At 36.4% G+C, this 12,973-nt stretch overlaps 1 protein-coding gene across 4 annotated transcripts in view; it reads right to left on the reverse strand.

Moving 5' to 3' along the window:
- The window catches only part of MARCHF1 (membrane associated ring-CH-type finger 1), a 960,605-nt gene that overhangs the window by 858,567 nt on the left and 89,065 nt on the right, over nucleotides 1–12,973 (reverse strand). For 3 of the 4 annotated variants that reach the window (XM_057497157.1, XM_057497148.1, XM_057497150.1), the window contains one exon: nucleotides 7,067–7,200. The exons of the other annotated variant lie outside the window; for it this stretch is intronic. The gene's annotated coding sequence lies outside the window, so the exon portion shown is untranslated. The remainder of the gene's footprint in view (nucleotides 1–7,066; nucleotides 7,201–12,973) is intronic. 4 annotated transcript variants of the gene reach the window in all.

Consider the following 12,973-nt stretch of genomic DNA (forward strand, 5'->3'; position numbering starts at 1 on the left):
CGTGCCCAACAGATCTGGGGTCGATGCCCTTGCTCTGTGTGGCCTTGTCAAACTGCTTTATCTCTGACTCTAGCTTCCACAACTGTAAAATGAAATAATGACCTATCTTTTGCTTTGCAGTACTAAGAGAAACAATTGATGCACCATGTTTAGCACAGTGGATTGAATAAAGAAAGCATACAAGAAATGGTAGGAATCATTAAAATTCTCTTCAAAGTGAGCAGTAAGGAACTCAACTCTATATATTCCCTGCATCATTAAAAATGGGAAAGGAGGCTTGAGAGTCAGCTGGACTTAGTAATGTACTTCCAAAGAACAGAGTACAGAAAGGGCAAGGACAGGCAACTTTACAACAGAGACCTGGCAAACGCTCCTCTTCCCAGGTGGGCACAGTCAACATGACCAAAGTCAAACCACAGCGGCCCCTCCGTGCTGCATTGTCATGGCAAGGACGCATCACCTCTGCAGTGATCTTCCTAGTCTTCCATGCAAAAAACATCAGACGAACCTCAACTGAGAGGCATTCTACAAAACAGCTGACTAGCACACAAGGAAAGATGAGAAACTGCCCCAAACCAGAGGAAGCAAAGAAGACGACAGAGATGCGGAGGGTCCTGGAGGGGTCCAGAAAAGAGCCGGGGCCACTGGTGGGGAAACAAGTGAGGTCTGAGTGAGATCTGGAGTTTAGTTAACAGTAATACAGTAAGAACTAATGATTTCTTAATTTTGATAAATGTGCCGTGGTTTGTTAAGGAATGGAAAAGCAGATTAATATATATAGTAATTATCTATACTATCTTTGCAACTTCTCTGTAAATCTAAATTTAATATTATTCTGAAATAAAAACCATATTAAAAGATGGTAGCAGGGAAGCCCTAGAAAGTAGAAACTCATGCAACTCAATTTACTTCAAGCATGCTTACTTAAATATTAAATAGATACTATGAATCTCCTCAATTTGAGACTATGCTTTTAAATTCTGAAAACTTCACAAAGCATGTTATTAATCCACACATATGTAATCTAGTAAAATATCTTAATACAATACCAAGTGATAGGTTAAAAACACAAGACTCAGAGTTTTACAAGACACCAAACATATTAACAATTTTTACTCTTATAAGTGAAAGATCTTGGATATGTCAGCATACAGGCATTTTTTCCTTATGAACTGTCCACTACCAAGTAGTACTTTGATTGCAAATTCAAATATGGAACATGTATATAAAAATAATTTAAAATGCTAAATAATTCAGATTTTTTTAAAGGCCCCGACAGAGTTATTTTACATTGCAAAGAAAAGATGAATATATTAGACAAATTAATTAGCCTGAAGTAGCACTTCCTCTTTCTGAATACAGGTTAAAACAAAACCAAAAACCTATAGCTCTAAAATATTTCCATAACAGATAATTTCTTCAAAATCTGAACAGTAAATATCTATTGGAAGTAAACCATTACTGCATGATTTATAGCCCAGAATGTGGACAATTCCCTTTTGTATATTTCAAACAATTTTCATATTGCCTCACATAGTAAGATGTGGTGCAATACATTTGTATGGCTTTACAGTTATCCTTAAAACTTTATGAGTCTCTACAGGCCATTCAGGTTTGTTTCCTATTAAGTTACACTCAGCTCCCACCAGAGCTTATAATGCATTTCTTTTAGGATACTTACAAAGATACTAACTCTCAAGGTTATGGGCAACATATTATTGCTTCCATGGACAAATGACACCCTGATAACTGAAAAGACTTGCTGTTCTGAGGCTATCTCTAGAAAGAGGTATTATTCTTCAAGGTAAAGCAACACAGAGGTTGAAGTAAAGCGAGGTATTTTGCTTTGTTAATTGGAGTTAAGTGATAAATAGAATTCCACATGTACTCTAAAAACTTAAATGATAGATTTTTTTTCAGGATTATAAAAGTCTATAGTAAAATAAGGCATAGAAAAAATATGTTTCACATGCATTTTCTTTAAAAATCTTGACATTATTAAATAAATCTTAAAGTATACATTCATACTATCTGATAATATATTCATCCTAATACACACATACTAATCAAATACCTGCTCAAAATTATCATTTAAAAATATTACTAAGTATGCACCCAACCATCAAATATGTATTGGGTGGCCACTATGTGCCAGACCTTGTACAAGGATGCAGCATTGGTTTCATTCCATTACAGCCATGTTCCCTCCATTAAGAGAGCCTTCTGGGCCAAATACCATAAATGTTGATGATAATTTTTAGTTCTCAAATCTGTGATTTAATGAAGGGAATAAAAGTTAGCATCAAAACTTCTGACAACTTTGATGTGTTAAATGAAAATCTTAGAAATATTTAATAGAAAGAAATCATTGCATCAGAAAGCAATAGGCATTAAATAATAAGAAGGAAATTTAGAAATTGCCTTTATTACTGAAATGGGGTATTAGCTTAAGGAAAATGAATCAAGTAATGAAAGTATGTAAGGCACTTCTTGAAGGTCATTAAGGAAATTGGATTTTTGCCTCCTGAATGAAGTGTGACAAGCTCAGTCAAAGCATTCCATCTGAGGCTGCACAGACCCCAGATGTACAAAGGGGAGTTTTCCTATTTGGTAAAACTGATGAAAATAGCCTAGACAACAAATATTGCTTCAACCTATCTTCCATGATGTTCTAAAGTCGAAGAGCAGGTGAACTGTTTGTCCACTGGGCTATAATACTATGCAATTCGGTATTCAGCAGAAGGAAAGAAAGAATTCTAGGTGGCACTGATGTAAAGACAGATGTCCTGCTTTTTATAGCATCTGCTTTCTGAAACAAGTATGATTATGGATTCTTTACTATAAATTAAAGAACATTTTAGAAATAAATTCCAAAGTACACTTATTCAAAGTAAAATATTTCAATTGTCAATAATATTTCCCAATTATCTCACAAATGTCTATTAACAAATGTGTTCTGTGGAAGAAAAATACAGAAATCAACAAACGTAACACCCATCTGTACCCTGGAACAGTCAAACAACAGAAATAAAGTCAAAACTTAAGATACTGAAACCTCCTCTCCTGGGACCAGAACCCTTGTAAAAGACGAGGCATTCAGTTCAATCCTAAGTGGCTCTTTCTCTCCTTCTTCTTCCTTCCCAGCAAAAGAATATCATTAGCATTACTACCACTTTCATTATTGCTAAGAGTTTGCTTTAATGGACACTCAAAGCCCTCCTTCACAATCCTCTGGCTGAAACAGTATAGCAGAAAATGAATTATACACCTGGCGGAGTGGAGCCAATTGGTATATACACATGGGAGTTTACTGTTGGCCATAATGAGCCTTTGAGATACTTTTAAATCCTAAACCTATGCCTACCCATCACGTATCTATGGAGGTCTCAATGTAAACTGAAATTCCAAGAATGATGCTATTGCTCAAGGCCCAAATCTCCTCTCTAGAGATTTTCCAGTCTCTTGAACAATGTACACTTCTCGAACTAGTATTTTTACAATATTGGTGAAGACAGACATGTATGAAATTAGCAATGATACTAGTTTGAATGTGATAAGTACATTAATACAACAGATATGTGCAGAATGATAAAAGAGAGAATTTATTCATTTGCTTGGTCTGAATCAGGGTGGTAACACAAAAGAGGGGCATTTAAACTGAGCATTAAGGGTAAGGAAGATGTTAACAGACAGGGAAAGAGAAGATGGGAGAGCAAAGCAAAAGAGCTGAACCACATAAACATGAATATGCAGCATGTTTCAGATGCCTAATGTGGAGTTTTTAGAGAGATATCATGAAAAAAGTACACTATAAGTGAAACCAGATCTTAAAATGTCCAAACACGTAACTAAGCATTTAATGCTAAAAATGAGAGATATTTAAGTTCTATAGAAGAGCAATAACTCCCACGACGATGTGCAAGAATGCGGAGGGAGAAAAGCACCTCAGACTGAAGAGCCAGGCACGCTGACCCACAGCAGTGGCAGCAGAAATGAAAACAGGGATGGAAAAGAGAAGTATTTTGAAGACATAATTGCCAGAATTTGACAAATGAGGACTAGAAAGTGGATCCCTACCTATTTAATGTTTAGCCTGGGTGAAAAGTAACCATCAGTCTACACAAGAAACACAGAGTAACTGTAAAGCTGTCTTGGGGGACAGGTGTGGGCCTAATCGCACGGAACTCTATAGAACAGAGAGGTGGGAACATCCCCAACAAAACAAGAGCTCCCTGTCGAGTTCAAGGGGGCAGACAGAGCCAGACTTGAATATTAGGGAGTCATGAGCACAAAGCTGATAGCCAAGCCTTGGGAGTGGGTGAATTATCCAGTGAGAAAATGCTGAGGCAGCTGAGAACGTTGTGTCAGAAATTTAATGAGTAAACAAAGAGTCAAAGAAGAACTAACACAAAATCAAAGAAACATTGGAAGAATGCCAAGGGTTCAATATCTTGGAAGGCACAAGGAGTGAAAATGTCCCCAAGTGGATGGAAAAATATTCCAGGAGGACTGAAAGCTGGCAGAGGTCATGCTTTTGGCTGACTTTGACAAAGGAATCAAAATGAAGTACGACAGAGAAAATTTAACTGCAAGTGGATGGCATGTAGGGGAAAAGACAGAGGATGTTATAAGAGAAAAGACAAATAAATGATGGGCTAGGATTGTAGAGGAGGGAAGAGAAAAGACACAGGGCAGGCCAGTGGAGGAGAGGAGTGTGGATGCTTCTCTGAATTAGGAGGGGTTACCTGTGACATATACAACAGCACATCATGTTTGACAGAACTTACAGAATGCATGTGGCTCTCTTGGGAAAGTGGTGATGGCAAATACAGCCTCAGGTCACTTACATAACTGTGCCTGTTGATGCACCAGACTGAGCACCGTGTAATGGAAAGAGCCTCTCCCCACTTTCTAAAGAGCTAATAAAAGACCCTCTGGGAACCCCAACAAATAAAGCCTCTGATGGGCTATTATCTTCTGTATCTGTTTCATTAAACTCTTCCTACATGAGCACACTGGTCCACTGTTCCAAAACAATGCAACTTAAGACATTTTAATGGCATATTTGAGCATTAATGTATCTTGAATTAAAACTACTGTATGAATTTGTAGTTAAAAATCTTAATATCTTAAAATTTCCAAATATCTTCCTTGAGAAATGATAAATATTTATTAAGCCCGGAGTCATGACTCCTAAAAGGTTGAGAATTTCAGTTACAGAAGATAAGGCTGGGAAAAAGCCTGAAAATACTTTTATACTGTTTATGAATTCTACTACAAAAAATATTCTAATTAGCACTCTTGTAAGTCCTGGAGAAAGAATAGAATCTATCTGCAGAATGGAGTCCATAATACATAATTACAAGTATATTTTCATGTTTACAAATATAAAGCTTCCAAAACAGATCTTCAAAATTACTAATAAGTGTTTATCTTTCTGGAGTAGCAGTGGTTGGACACTATTATAAATTCCACAGGCCACAGTATGGTTTGAATTTTATCTTTGCCACTTGAGTAGAGTCACGTTCTCTACCTAGTTTGAAAGAAATCATGCCATTTCTGCATTTCTGTATACTTATTTTCTACAGCTCAGCTTGCCTTTGCTTTCCTTCTTCCAATAAGGGGCCCCTGCAACTGAGCGCACTTCTGTCACTTGCCTTTGTAACCAAACTTAATAATTTGTTTCTGTACAATAACCTTAAGAAATCTAATCTTTTAAATAAGAGTACACATTTCTCTTCAAGGAAAAGAAGAATGTATTTGTGGTGAAGAAGCAGAAGACTTTCCAGAGCACCAGGACAGGCTGCTGAACTGGGCCAGCTTGGACACGTGACAGAAGTTTTCTGAGCCTTTGTTTCCTCATCATCTTTGATAGCTCACAGGATTAACAAGCAACAAATGAGAGTGTGTGTAGACTGCCTGTAACTGTGGCTGGTACAGAGATGATTTGAATACAAATTATCATCTTCATTCCTACATGGAATTGCAGCCATGCCTTTTCAAATGTTTTTGTACCTCCTTGGAAAGAGTGTTATTAACTAAACATACAGCTCATGGGATTTGACTTCATTTCACCACACCCTTACTATTATAGCTACTCATGTCCCAATCCCCCAATCCCTGCCACCAGCACACAGACACATGCACACATAAATGCACACTCCAGGCCTGAGATCTTAAGTGAAATTCATGAGAAACAAAGTAAAGGAATCTTACTTTCTTGGTTGCTAATAGGAAAGAGGAAAGTTACAGCTGCCTTGGGCATCATTGTGATAATCGACACTGAGTGACTGATGAATCGGAGTAAAACTCCATACCCCCTCCCTATCCACTGCTGACATTTAAGACATCAAGCCGACATAGTATTCAATCCCTTCCAAATGGACTACAGCAAGCTATTTCATTCTAAAACACATCCTTAAAATCAATCAAATTATGAATTAATCCCTAAAGACTGGAAGATTGCCAGTCACAAAACAGTACAGAAGCTTGCAATTAGGATCATAAATAGGAGACTGCTGAAGAGATGCCAGCAACTATGTTACATGATTAGCTATAACCAAGGGAGAAAAACAAGTATATATGTCCCTAAAGAAAACCCATGAACACAGAGCAAATTATAAGAGAAGAAAATGCAAACTGTGGAGCTTCTAGCAATAGTCTATTAGATTCTAAAGAAGTAAATCAAGCCAGTAATGTAAAGTATGTATTACTAACTACTAGGATAATGTTTTTACATCTATTGCAAGTGCATTTTGAAATAAATGAAAAGTCATGTGTAGCCAGCCCCCAGTGTATCTCCTTCCACTTCTTCACGTCTTTGTTCATTTTGAAACTAGAGTCAGTCAGCAATGGTCAGATCTGGCTCAGAATTCTATAATGAGAATTTTTGATAATTTATATAGATTCTCAAAGAGTTATCTAGTTTGGATCTCAAATGTAAAGTTATTCTGTTGAAATAATGTATTGAAATGGGTTGTGGCAAGATGCATGACAAGATAAGCTGTTTCTCCAAAGCATAATGAAAACACATGTGATCCCAGAACCTATGAATGCTTCTTGATACCTTAAATATTCACATCAAAGTTCTATGTACTTGATGCATCCATTATGTTCACATGCTTCGACTTCATAAAAGTCCTTGAACAACAGCATTGTGTCTTCGGCTACTCAGTCTACAGGAGGGCTTTTGTTGTGTTTCTGGGAAGAAGAAAGCTAAATTTAGTAAGTAAGCATTCACTTTTTATTTAGTTTTTTTTAAAAAGTTGCTTTTAGATTTTTAGATGATTGATGAATCTGAATGTTTTCATAAAATAGTTTGTGAATACAGACATAGTCTAAGTTCCCAGCACCATTGGTAGAACTCCAAAACACACCGCTTTGATCACAGTGGGCCCCCTTCCCTCACCAATTCACACCTTAGCTTACTGAATGCAAATTTACTATAATTCAAAAAAAGTAATCCTACTCTCTAGTGGATTACATTCTAGTTAGGAAGACAGTTATTAACCAAATAAATACAACATACACATAGATATAAAATTGCACATTATGATTAAATACTATGAAGGAAAAGGACAGACTATCTTGAGAAAGGCTAACAGAATTGAGTGGCAGATTCAGGATGAAGGGCAGTCAGCTGAAATCTAACAAAGAAGGAGTGGGGGCCAAAATCAGGAAGAGAACATGTAGACAGGAAAAGATCAGAATCTGGAAAGAAAGAAAGGAATGCCAGAGTGACTCAGATGGTCAGGAGAGCATTGCATCTGAAATCAGGACACACGCTGCGGCCCTCTAGTTTTTAAGGATTTCCTTCTGACTTTTAAGCCCTCAGGCCTGGAGGAATAGAAAAATTATTGGTTGAATGAAAGATTTAAAATATTTGGGTTAACGCAAAAGAAGTAGAAACTGGACTTCTCCATAACCCACAATTTATATCTTGACCAACAGGACACAGCTTTTCTAGATTTTCAGAAATACAGACAGAACCCTCAAATTAGTTAATAAACTTGGGAACAGGGGAAAGCTAAGCTGTGCTTCTTAGGGATTTGGGAAAACCCAGTATTTAGACAGACAAAGCCTTATAGCCCAGCATGGTAGGGGAGTAACCAAATTAACTCTGATGCACCTAAAGGACATGAATCTGAAGGGACTTTGAGCAAGGAACGAAAGGAAAAAAAAGCAGCACCTGTTTATTCCTCAATGACTGAAATTCAACACTGGGTGTGTCAACAGTTGATAGGTGGATACATAGCCAGGAGAGATCAGAGTTCCACTCTTCCCAACCTGACGTGATCCCTAACCTACTTCACTGTCTTTTACCTCCCACCCACAACCCCCTGGGAAAAAGGAACAGAAATCCTGAATTCAGTACCATTTCATTTTTGCCCCTCCAAGGAATGGAGACCCCAATTATAAATTAATTAAATAACAACAGAAATATTCTGCTTGTGAATTGAGATTGTCATCCTCTACATAAGGGGCTGTGCTAAATGCTAAAAGTACAGGTTAATTTAAGAAACAGTTTATAACCTTAAATTGGTGTTCCAGTTAGGAGAAAGAGTATAGGCACAACGGAAGTTAACAGAAATATAAGGAAACTTGTACAATGTGACAAGACCAAGGAACTGTAAGATGCTTGCAACTCCCTAATGTACTTCCTTTCAGGAAGAATATATGAGCTTAATGTCAAGTTTTCAAAACTAATATACCGTAAATGCTTTCAAATCATGTGTCTTTATTCACATTATTGGCCCCTTGAGCCTACTAAACATGTCAAATCTTCAAGTTGTCTCATAGCTGCACTGACTCTCTCTTACCTGGCAGATGGAGTAAGTATACACACTGACGGACCCAGGGCAGGGAACAAGAACAGGACAGAAGGCTCGTCTCTCCACCTAAAGTAGCCAGGTCTTCAAGCATTCTTTCAAAACATACTGACTTTGATATGACACACTTAATTCTAAGCAGAAAAATCACAGTGATGCTTATGACTTGACAAAATTTAGAGGACCTTGATATTTCATTAAAGTCTAGCATTGAACAGATACATCAGCAAACACCAACTTAGAAACTATACTTACAGTGAACTAAACAAGTAGAAATGGGTAATGAATTACCTGCTGTTTTCTTTTCTGGATTTCAGGATGAAGATATCAGTAAAGAATTGTAATGATATCATTGGTGGAATCTATTGATTTCAAATCACACCCACTAAAGATGCTGATCAGTAAGCATGATCATTTTCCTAGAAAATCAGCTCACTTTGCACTACATATAGTTGGTTCTCAGCTTATCCAAGCTCCAAAAGACCTCAACTAATTACACAAGATCATTACAAATGCTACTGTTTAAGAAAAAAGAAAGTATAACAATTAATTTCAAACATGTGATCTCAAAATGATCACACCAGGATAAAAAGAAAAAAACAGAGAAAAAGGAGGGTGTAGCTCAGTTATATAAAATTTCATACCAGTAAATAGAGATAGACAGATAGATAATAAATACTATACTGTGCAAAGAGAGTGTCAATTTGCACATAATGAAAAAGTAAGCTGCAAGAATAAACAAACATGAAAACAGAATAGAAATATAATTATAGAATCATTCGACCTGGATATTTTTAAAGAAGGTCTGTGTTACCATTGGTGTGTGTGACAAAAATAAAATTAATCCTTTTCAGCTCTGTAATTCTGGGAAAATATCAAGTGCTGTTTTATTCATAGCCAGTACTGTTTGCATGTGTGCACACACACGTGTGTGTGTGGTGTGCACATGTGTGCCCATGCATGTGTGTGCATGTGTGCACTTACACATACACACGTTAGGAAGGAAAGAACTGGGCTCAGTATCGTGGGGAGTCAGATACAGTGAGACAAGAGACCAAAGTCAAGAAAGCAAAGTAAGTTTTACTGTGCTCTGCAGAGTCACAAAGTGGGCCTACCTAAGGTGAGAGAGGCAGGTGTGGATGCTCAATCTGCAACTTCTTTTAAGTGGTTTTTGGCAGGGCAGAGAGGTCCTTGATTGATAGCTGTCAGCTCTCTAGGCTTGTTCTGATTGGTGAAATGGGACAGGGGATATGCTGTGCCTGTGCCTCTGATGTTTCTTATCTGGAGGGACCGTGGATGTTTCCTGAGTCACTCTTGGACCCTGTAGCTTCATCTGATTAACTCTCTGAGATATTTCTGGCTTTCTGGATCTATCTGATCAACTCCAAGTCATCTTTGGGGTGCCTTCTCTCCTTTTCATCCAGGTCATCTTTGTCTTTCTGCCTAACATATATTACATACATAGTATATATGTACATGTATATATACATATATAGATAGTCTATACTATATATATTGGGTGTGAATATGTTTGTGTCATGGCTCTCTGCTTCTATGTGTCTTCCTGTTCTGCCCTCCACATTTCAGAAAGAGTCAATAATAATAACACTCCTGTAGACCCGTCAAGAGTTGCAGGCAAGCCTACAGGTGGGATACTGTGAGTCAAATGCTCACCTCTGGATCAACAACATATAGCATAGCATTCCCAAGCAGGGGGCTGATGCAAGGCAGTATAATTTAGAAGAAGTGCCTGTGGTGGTAGGCACGGCGACTGTTACAAATCAGTAAAATATGACTTACACTTCACACAACTATAAATGCCTTAAGGATGGGCAATTGATGCTTTCCATTCTCTTCAGTTTCTATATTCTAGGCTTAGCACACATGAAGAAAACAATAACCTACCAATTACTAGTTGTGGATTTGAATTAAGTTCAACAGAGTAAGATCCATTTTATGGCATTCCCAAAAGTGTTTAAGGGCAAAAAAATAAATAAACCAGATGATTGGACAGTATGAGGATTTGCTGGGCAAGCTAACTAGTGGCATCCCTGTGTTGTGATTAATAACTTAACAATCAATCAGAAATAGCAATTACTTTGCTTGCCCTTTTTCTGATGCCTTATGGCACCCTTATGAAAAATGATGTATAAAACTAAATGCATGCCAACACAACAATTCTCTCAGATGTCAGTTTTTTATTCAAAGAAATAAATACATAAAATGATGTTTCTTTTAAATTATTTTTCAAATCATTAGGAAGAATGGAATTTTAGTTTTATTGAACTACTAGGAGAAGAAAGCATTTTAATAAAGAACATGTTGATTCAAGAGACCATTAAAACCATTCTGTTTATGAAAATGTGTTTTTATCTTTACCAGAAAATTCAAATTTATTTGCAACAATAAAAAATATACTTTCTTACTTCATGGTGTTTAATCCTTCACCATGTGTAACAATTTGCTCTGAGAGAAATTATAGAGTTGCTTAAAGCTACTACTCATAGTTATTTAATTTCAAATCATTAAAGTAAAAATAGAGTTTCATAAGGAAGCTTAAGAACAAATCAAGTGAGATAATTGGAAATATATATAAATTTAATCACACAGAGCATCCCAACACAGAGTTTATAAATTTTTCTAATAATGACAGTGAGGATAAATATTGATTCTTTTCTTCTACATTTAGCAATGAGTCTACATTAAAACCTGAAACTGACTCAATTTTGAAAACCGAGTTCTAAGATTGTGTGCTCAAACTTTTCGCTAAGAACACTACTTATGATGCTTTGCCTTAGAATTCATCTTGAAGAATTCCAGGGATAAAAAAAGTAGAACCATTCCAAAGCATTGCAAATGCTACATTTGCCTCCGGAGAGAGAAAGTTGATCTTTATCATTTATTTATTATGCTAACAGTGAGTGTTCTTCAAGCCATTATTCTTTTTAGCTGACAATGCTTTATAATGAATTGTAGATAAACATGTACTGTGTTACTATTATGAGGAGAATTACTCTTAACACCCATGATTCTCTTAAATAAACACTCAATCATTCTCCAGGGTAATCCTGGGGCAGAAAAAAACAGTAACAAGTACGAATCATCCCAGTTACAGAAATATCTTATTTAACTTTATGACTTAATATGAAAGTAAAGATAAACATTTTGGAATTAGATATATACAATTAACTGATTCCTCTGGTATACATATTTTATGGAAATACAACATTTTCTTAAAGATTACTACTCAGTGAACAATTCTACAAGATCCCTTTCCACTGGCCATCTGTCCAAACTGTGTGTTTTAAGTTCTGAGACATTTAAAAAGAGATCCATGTAGTTAGCTGCCTGTTGCTATGGAAATAAGGGAAGAAATTATGGTTCCAAATGTCATTTTGAGTCATATTAATTTTGTTAATTATATTTTCTGTGTGTATTATTGTTTTAGAATCTGATGAGATAAAATTGTAAGGAATTTTCAGTTCCCTTTGGGTTACATCTATTCCCAAAGGGGTGGCAGTTGTGCTTCACATAAACAGCACATATTTGCATGGAGACAAGGAATTAAATTGTAACAGTATTATGCATCAGATAATGAAGATACTAAATAATATGATTAAATACATCATGAAATTCTTAAGAGAGAGAGGAGCTTTACGTTGTTCCCATTCATGTTTTGAATGATTCTCTAACATTTTATTTTGAACTGATTTTGTTTCTATTGTTTCCCTTTGACCCCCAAGTTTCAAAGAAGGCCCATAATGACCAGATAACATTCAGTTTTCTTTATTCAAATCAAAAAGTTCATTTTTATCTGTGGCACTACCATTGCCAGAATAAATAAGAGTATTAGTTTTCTGTTATCCCAGACACAGGTGAATCAGAATTCTAATGGGCTCCCAGTTGAACTTCTAGAAAAGGTAAATTCAGCATACAGGACACAGATATCCCAGAAGCTCCATGGTGATAATATTACAGGTCACACTGGGATGTTCTGCTAGAAGTAAACATAATGCCCTTTCTTCAAGCAACTGTACATTAGATACTGAAAACAAATGAGGCACTATAAAGTGTTTTCTTTACACTGACCCTAACTATCAAGACTGGGAAAAGAAAGTATCTGCTATTTACGTAAGTTCTTATTC

Source organism: Manis pentadactyla, chromosome 1, assembly GCF_030020395.1.
Source record: "Manis pentadactyla isolate mManPen7 chromosome 1, mManPen7.hap1, whole genome shotgun sequence".
NCBI classification, from domain to species: Eukaryota; Metazoa; Chordata; class Mammalia; order Pholidota; family Manidae; genus Manis; species Manis pentadactyla.